A 9404-nucleotide genomic window follows, 5' to 3' on the forward strand; every position below is an offset into this window, starting at 1 on the left:
CTCCCAAACTCCACTTTTTTTGGAGGTGTGTGTGTGTGTAGGGGCTCACTTTCGGGCATTTCACAATAGTGTTACATTGACAAATGCATTAACATCCAGAAGAATGGAATAAGCATGCTTGTTTTCATGGGGTGCAGTAGTATTAAACAGTTACCTACAGAGTTTTCTTAAAATCTGGCAGCTGTTTACTGGTAAAACTTGGGTTTCAGCTAGAAGCCTTGCATATATGTTTATAGTATAATAACTATAAAATATTTCATCTTCGTCCAAAATATTATACTCTATAAACCATTCACAGAATTGGCCAAAAGTTAATTTCAAGCCCTGTCCAGAAAGATATAGTTAGGCCAGATCTAAACGTTATTACACTTATTGCTTTAAGCCTTAGTAAACTAGTGACAAGTAAAACCAGATAATGCCCATGTGTTTTGAAAGATTTATGTAAGATTGTCATATCAATTGTATTTGGGAATTACATTAAAACTTTTAACAAAAACAAAAAACCAGTAACCCAAGCCCTGTGTGTATTCTGTCTAGCAATGAGTGTTGGAAAGAAGGAAATGGTTTTATTATTGCAAAAGACTTTTTGTTTCCTATATCTTTGTTGCTATGATCTTTAGCTGTATTATTGTGTGTGTTGGTGATAGTGTTTTATCAGCATTTACTAAGATGAGCTGCTTGGGGCTGTCAAGTAACCTGGCCATAAATTTTCCAAACCACAATGTGTATTTTTCCAGACAAAAAATACATTAAAGTAGAGTTAAGTTTGAGAATACATATCTGTAATATAGGGGAGAGTAATATAATTTAATATAAGTAATGTAAGTTTGAGAATACATATCTGTAATATAGGGGAGAGACATGCATCTGACGAAGCGGGTATTCACTCACGAAAGCTTATGCTCCAATACGTCTGTTAGTCTATAAGGTGCCACAGGACTCTTTGCTGCTTTCATAGGGGAGAGTGTTACAGGGATATTGTAATTATGGCCCAACCAAGCCTTGTAAAATCAGGAAATTCAGAGTTAAGCGTACGCTTACAAGCCAAACATGTCATGGTATGGAAATGCATGGTTAGTGCATCTGAACAACCCTCCCTGTAGTGACACCATCCAATAATGATACACTTTTGATTAATACATAGTAGTTTGTGATACCGGAATAGATTAAAATGATTTTTAGACATATATGATTTTTCTCCACTTCCTTTTCAGTACCTTAACATGCTTAGATTTCTTTTTAGTTTAACTTTTACTTTCAACTTCAACTCCATCTGACAATAGTTTAGTCTAGGAATTCTTAGTCTAGGAATTCTAATTTTTAAATTAAAATTTTCACAAATACATAGTAAAGAAGAACCCAAAAGAGAACATTACTATGTGATATTTCTAGTGATTTGAAAACATGTAATATCAGCTTTAAATAACTTTTTCATTTTAAATTTAGAGGTCTACATTCACTAGTATGCTGAATAGCACAAAGCAACCAGGATGTACTAGCCAGTTAAGATGGGCTTATAGTGACTTTCCATTCCTCAAAGCAGACAGTGTATACCCTAATTTTCCTCTACCTCTTACCCTCTAGATCTGGTGCAACATATTCTTTGGTTTTTTTGTTTTTTAAGAAGTATTTAGGATTAATGGCCTTTTATGCCATTATTTTTTGGTAACTGAAAGCTTGTGTGTCATTTTAAGTGTTCGAAGATTATTATTAGTAAATTTGCCCTCTTTCAAAATAACTGTTATTTCCAAAGAAATGAAGCCAAGCTGCTCTCAGGGAAGGTAGTAATCCACTTTGCTGTCAGGAGCAATGAATGGAAGTGGATGAAGGCAATGGACATCTTTGAGGCCACAGGCTGCCTTTAGCAATCCCGTTGAGAACAATTAGAGATGGTCATTTTGAAAGAGGGCAGCTCTTCATGAAATCATAGAATCATAGAATATCAGGGTTGGAAGGGACCTCAGGAGGTCATCTAGTCCAACCCCCTGCTCAAAGCAGGACCAATCCCAGACTAAATCATCCCAGCCAGGGCTTTGTCAAGCCTGACCTTAAAAACTTCTAAGGAAGGAGATTCCACCACCTCGCTAGGTAACGCATTCCAGTGTTTCACCACCCTCCTAGTGAAAAAGTTTTTCCTAATATCCAACCCAAATCTCCCCCACTGCAACTTGAGACCATTACTCCTTGTTCTGTCATCTGCTACCACTGAGAACAGTCTAGAGCCATCCTCTTTGGAACCCCCTTTCAGATAGTTGAAAGCAGCTATCAAATCCCCCCTCATTCTTCTCTTCTGCAGACTAAACAATCCCAGTTCCCTCAGCCTCTCCTCATAAGTCATATGTTCCAGTCCCCTAATCATTTTTGTTGCCCTCCGCTGGACTCTTTCCCATTTTTCCACATCCTTCTTGTAGTGTGGGGCCCAAAACTGGACACAGTACTCCAGATGAAGCCTCACCAATGTCGAATAGGGGGGAACGATCACGTCCCTCGATCTGCTGGCAATGCCCCTACTTATACATCCCAAAATGCCATTGGCCTTCTTGGCAACAAGGGCACACTGTTGACTCATATCCAGCTTCTCTTCCACTATAACCCCTAGGTCCTTTTCTGCAGAACTGCTGCCTAGCCATTCGGTCCCTAGTCTGTAGCGGTGCATGGGGTTCTTCCGTTCTAAGTGCAGGACTCTGCACTTGTCCTTGTTGAACCTCATCAGATTTCTTTTGGCCCAATCCTCCAATTTGTCTAGGTCCCTTTGTATCCTATCCCTACCCTCCAGCGTATCTACCTCTTCTCCCAGTTTAGTGTCATCACCAAACTTGCTGAGGGTGCAATCCATGCCATCCTCTTGATCATTAATGAAGATATTGAACAAAACCGGCCCCAGGACCGACCCCTAGGGCCCTCCGCTTGATACTGGCTGAAAACTAGACATAGAGCCATTGATCACTATCCATTGAGCCCGATGAGCTAGCCAGCTTTCTACCCATCTTATAGTTCATTCATCCAGCTGGCAAGAATACTGTGGGAGACCGTGTCAAAAGCTTTGCTAATGTCAAGGAACAACACGTCCACTGCTTTCCCTTCATCCACAGAGCCAGTTATCTCATCATAGAAGGCAATTAGATTAGTCTGGCATGACTTGCCCTTGGTGAATCCATGCTGACTGTTCCTGATCAATTTCCTCTCCTCTAAGTGCTTCACAATTGATTCCTTGAGGACCTGCTCCATGATTTTTCCAGAGACTGAGGTGAGGCTGACCGGCCTGGAGTTCCCAGGATCCTCCTCCTTCCCTTTTTTAAAGATGGGCACTACATTAGCCTTTTTCCAGTCATCTGGGACCTCCCCTGATTGCCATGAGTTTTCAAAGATAATGGCCAATGGCTCTGCAATCACATCCGCCAACTCCTTTAGCACTCTCGGATGCAACGCATCCAGCCCCATGGACTTGTGCTCGTCCAGCTTTTCTAAATAGTCCCGAACCACTTCTTTCTCCACAGAGGGCTGGTCACCTTCTCCCCATGCTGTGCTGCCCAGTGCAGTAGTCTGGGAGCTGACCTTGTTTGTGAAGACAGAGGCAAAAGAAGCATTGTGTACATTGGCTCTTTCCACATCCTCTGTCACTAGGTTGCCTCCCTCATTCAGTAAGGGGCCCACACTTTCCTTGACTTTCTTCTTGTTGCTAACATACCTGAAGAAACCCGTCTTGTTACTCTTGACATCTCTCGCTAGCTGCAACTCCAGGTATGATTTGGCCTTCCTGATTTCACTCCTGCAAGCCCGAGCAATATTTTTATACTCATTCCTGGTGATTTGACCTATCTTCCACTTCTTGTAAGCTTCTTTTTTGTATTTAAGATCAGCAAGGATTTCACTGTTAAGCCAAGCTGGTCGCCTGCCATATTTACTATTCTTTCTACACATCGGGATGGTTTGTCCCTGTAACCTCAATAAGGATTCTTTAAAATACAGCCAGCTCTCCTGGACTCCATTCCCCCTCATGTTATTCTCCCAGGGGATCTTGCCCATCAGTTCTCTGAGGGAGTGAGAGTCTGCTTTTCTGAAGTCCAGGGTCTGTATTCTGCTGCTCTCCTTTCTTCCTTGTGTTAGGATCCTGAATACGACCATTTCATGGTCACTGCCTCCCAGGTTCCCATCCACTTTTGCTTCCCCTACTATTTCTTCCCAGTTTGTGAGCAGTAGGTCAAGAAGAGCTCTGCCCCTAGTTGGTTCCTCCAGCACTTGCACCAGGAAATTGTCCCCTACACTTTCCAAAAACTTCCTGGATTGCCTGTGCACCGCTGTATTGCTCTCCCAGCAGATATCAGGGTGATTGAAGTCTCCCATGAGAACTAGGGCCTGCGATCTAGTAACTTCCGTGAGTTGCCAGAAGAAAGCCTCATCCACCTCATCCCCCTGGTCTTGTGGTTTATAGTAGACTCCCACCACGACATCACCCTTGTTGCTCACACTTCTAAACTTAATCCAGAGACTCTCAGGTTTTTCTGCAGTTTCATACTTGAGCTCTGAGCAGTCATACTGCTCTCTTACATACAGAGCAACTCCCCCACCTTTTCTGTCCTTCCTGATCAGTTTATATCCATCCATGACAGTACTCCAGTCATGTGAGTTATCCCACCAAGTCTCTGTTATTCCAATCACATCATAATTCCTTGACTGTGCCAGGACTTCCAGTTCTCCCTGCTTGTTTCCCAGGCTTCGTGCATTTGTATATAGGCATTTGAGGTAACTTGCTGATTGCCCCTCTTTCTCAGTATGAGGCAGGAGCCCTCCCCTCTCACGTGCTCCTGCTCGTGCCTCCTCCCGGTATCCCACTTCCCCATTTACCTCAGGGCTTTGGTCTCCTTCCCCCGGTGAACCTAGTTTAAAGCCCTCCTCACTAGGTTCGCCAGCCTGCTTGCGAAGATGCTCTTCCCTCTCTTCGTTAGGTGGAGCCCATCTCTGCCTAGCATTCCTCCTTCTTGGAACACCATCCCATGGTCAAAGAATCCAAAGCCTTCTCTCTGACACCACCTGCGTAGCCATTTGTTGACTTCCACAATTCGACGGTCTCTACCCAGGCCTTTTCCTTCCACGGGGAGGATGGACGAGAACACCACTTGCACCTCAAACTCCTTTATCCTTCTTCCCAGAGCCACGTAATCCGCAGTGATCTGCTCAAGGTCATTCTTGGCAGTATCATTGGTGCCCACGTGCAGAAGCAGGAAGGGGTAGCGATCTGAGGGCTTGATGAATCTCGGCAGTCTTTCCATCACATCGCAAATCTTAGCTCCTGGCAAGCAGCAGACTTCTCCGTTTTCCTGGTCGGGGCGGCAGATAGATGACTCAGTCCCCCTGAGGAGAGAGTCCACAACCACCACCACCCACCTCCTTCTCTTGGGAGCAGTGGTCGTGGAACCCCCATCCCTAGGACAGTGCATCTCATGCCTTCCAATCGTCGGAGTCTCCTTCTGCTCCCTTCCCTCAGACGTATCATCTGGTCCACTCTCTGCATTAGTACTTGTGGAGAGAACATGACAACGGTTACTTACCTGTATCTGCGTTGCTGGTACATGGACGTTCCCCTTCTTTCTTCTGGAGGTCACATGATGCCAAATTTCTTCACCATCCTTCTGTCCCCAATGTGCAGCCTGCTCTGAATCTTCAGAACTTTGTGCCTGTAGAAGCCTATCCTGACATCCGTCCAGGAAATCTTCGGTTTCTCTTATGCAACGCAGCGTCGATACCTGTTGCTCCAGACCTTGAACCTTCTCTTCCAGTATGGAGACCAGCTTGCATTTTGTACAGACTGTCCTGTGGAAGAAAGACAAACATAGCATGAATGAAATGAAATGAATCTTTCAGTGAAGAAGAATAATGGCAAAAAATGGCTTTTAATCATTAATAATAAAAACTGAATGTAGCCTGTGCATAGGACTTCAGTGACATTTAACTTTTTAATGGTCATTGGAAGAGTCAGCGTTTTTCTATTCTTAAATCATTGGGGACAAAATAGGACTGACACAGAGTTAAACTCCATAAAGGACACATTTTAAAATGAGCTTTAACTCCTAAACTAACCTAGAGATTTACTTTTACATTTTCAAAAAAAATTTGTTGTGAGCTCAGAAGAAGTGCTGTAAAGTTGGAGGGGATACAGCTATTTTTACATAAGAGACTGAATCCCTCCTTTGAGTGCAAACCCAACTCAGTCTGAACCAAAGAACTGCGACTGTCTAATAAGGTACATACACTATTTTGATCCAAATTTTGATCATATTTGTGCTTTAATTATAAACCTGCTAAACACTGGCCCCTCAAACCCTATATTCAGATTGGTTGGCTAGCTGTGCTCCTATGATAGACAACCAGCATTAACAAAACTTCCTTCTTATGGAGGGAGGGTTCTCTCATTACTATCAACATGGCTGCACAGGAAAAATGTAAGATCTATTTTCAGCATGATGAAATAAACTAGAGGACACTTGACTGGGTTCAAAAAAGAATTAGATAAGTTCATGGAGAAGAGGTCCATCAATGCCTATTGGCCAGGATGGGCAGGGATGGTGTGTCTAGCCTCTGTTTGCCAGAAGTTGGATATGGGCAATGGGTTGGATCACTTACCTATTCTGTTCATTCCCTCTGGGGCACCTGGAACTGACCACTGTCAGAAGACAGAATACTGGGCTAGATGGACCTTTGGTCTGACCTAGTATGGCCATTCTTATGAGTGTTCCAGAAAGTCCTTGGTAAAGCATGGTCCTAATAGCCTTTTATCATTTAAGAAAATGGAGCAGGTCCTTGAGGAATCAATTTTGAAGCACTTCGAGGAGAGGAAAGTGATCAGGAACAGTCAGCATGGATTCACCAAGGGCAAGTCATGCCTGACCAACCTGATTGCCTTCTATGACGAGATAACTGGCTCTGTGGATGAGGGGAAAGCAGTAGGCATGTTATTCCTTGACTTTAGCAAAGCTTTTGATATGGTCTCCCACAGTATTCTTGCCAGCTGGATGAATGAACTATAAGATGGGTAGAAAGCTGGCTAGCTCATCGGGCTCAATGGATAGTGATCAATGGCTCTATGTCTAGTTGTCAGCCAGTATCAAGCGGAGGGCCCTAGGGGTTGGTCCTGGGGCCAGTTTTGTTCAATATCTTCATTAATGATCAGGAGGATGGTGTGGATTGCACCCTCAGCAAGTTTGCTGATGACACTAAACTGGGAGAAGAGGTAGATTCGCTGGAGGGTAGGGATAGGATACAAAGGGACCTAGACAAATTGGAGGATTGGGCCAAAAGGAATCTGATGAGGTTCAACAAGGACAAGTGCAGAGTCCTACCCTTAGCAAGGAAGAATCCCATGCACTGCTACAGGCTGGAGACCAAGGGGCTAGGCAGCAGTTCTGAAAAGGACCTAGGGGTTACAGTGGATGAGAAGCTGGATATGAGTCAACAGTGTGCCCTTGTTGCCAAGAAGGCTAATGGCATTTTGGGCTCTATAAGTAGGAGCATTGCCAGTAGATCGAGGGACGTGATCGTTCCCCTCTATTTGACATTGAGTACATGGAGTACTGTGTCCAGTTTTGGGCCCCACGCTACAAGAAGGATGTGGAAAAATTGGAAAGAGTCCAGGGGAGGGCAACAAAAATGATTAGGGGCCTGGAACACATGATTTATGAGGAGAGGCTGAGGGGACTGGGATTATTTAGTCTGCAGAAGAGAAGAATGAGGGGGGATTTGATAGCTGCTTCCAAAGAGGATGGATCTAGACTGTTCTCAGTGATAGCAGATGACAGAACAAGGAGTAATGGTCTCGAGTTACAGTGGGGGAGGTTTAGGTTGGATATTGGGAAGAACTTTTTCACTAGGAGGGTGGTGAAGCCCTGGAATGGGTTACCTAGGGAGGTGGTGGAATCTCCTTCCTTAGAAGTTTTTAAGGTCAGGCTTGACAAAGCCCTGGCTGGGATGATTTAGTTGGGGATTGGTCCTGCTTTGAGCAGGGGGTTGGACTAGATGACCTCCTGAGGTCCCTTCCAACCCTGATATTCTATAAGTCACGGAATCTTTCTGGGGCTTTGTTTCCCCATCTGTACAACCCCTAGCAAGTTGGTATGAGACTAATTTTTGTTAAAAACCTACATAACCCTTAGCGGCTCTATATAATCCCACTACAGAAGAGGGGGAGAAATGGAAGTGAGGTGAACTCCACACTTCTCTCTCATTTTAGAATCGTTAGCATGAGCAGCCTTCAGGATCTGTGGGTTAGTGGCCAACTAATTGCATGAGTCTCCGCAAAATATTCCCCTTCTGAGGATACTGGAGGGTCAGTGCTGCTCACCCAAGTGAGAGGAGAGTATGAGGTTGCCCTGAAATGGGACAAATTCCCAGTGGTTGTACAGGCCCTCAGTCATGCTCAGACAATGAGGCTTTCTTACTGAGGCTGCTGGAAAACTATAGCAAAATTCTTTTTGCAAAGGGGGGGGTGGGAACCCAGCTTAGATAGAAAACTTCCACCTGGCTCTGCTTCTAGCAAACCAGCCAGTCTGTCGTTGCATTAGTAGCACCCCTATCTATCAAACAATGCTGGAACAACACCCACCTTTCTCCTTGTTGATAAATTGTATAGTCAATTGCTTGAGCACACTTCGGTTCCTTATTTAGTTATGAAATATACTCGAGACCAAATAACCTCCGTCCATCAGGGTTATTAATATGGTGCAGGAATAAGGTTCTATATGATACCAGCCTCCGAAGAGCGAGCAGTCCTGTGCAGCCGTGTTACATTCACATTATGTAAGGTGTGCTCCCCAAAGTTACACCTCCAGAGCCCTCCTTTTATACCCTACTTGTTTTACCAGAAGAAGGTGCAGCATACGTCATTTGGAACTGAATTTAATTAATCAACTTTCTGTCTTTATTTCTGGTACCAAGGTCTACGCCTTTGTCATTTTTTCTGAACACCTGTGTTCCAGGTACTAAGAGGCATAAAGGCACCTCCTATGTTTATGTGGGCAGCTCCTTTCCTGTTGTCATGAGGAAATAATTATATGTCCTGATACTGTCAGTTTTCCTATTTACACAAGCCAAGACTTATGCCAAGTATTCCCTAACATCTTACGTTAGATGGAGTACTGTCATGGATGGTTATAAACTGTTCAGGAAGGACAGGCAAGGCAGAAAAGGTGGGGGAGTTGCACTGTATGTAAGGGAGCAGTATGACTGCTCAGAGCTCCGGTACGAAACTGCAGAAAAAACTGAGTGTCTCTGGATTAAGTTTAGAAGTGTGAGCAACAAGAGTGATGTCGTGGTGGGAGTCTGCTATAGACCACCGGACCAGGGGGATGAGGTGGATGAGGCTTTCTTCTGGCAGCTCGCAGAAGCTACTAGATCGCACGCCCTGGTTCTCA

This window comes from Lepidochelys kempii, chromosome 25 (assembly GCF_965140285.1).
Source record: "Lepidochelys kempii isolate rLepKem1 chromosome 25, rLepKem1.hap1, whole genome shotgun sequence".
Taxonomy (NCBI): domain Eukaryota; kingdom Metazoa; phylum Chordata; order Testudines; family Cheloniidae; genus Lepidochelys; species Lepidochelys kempii.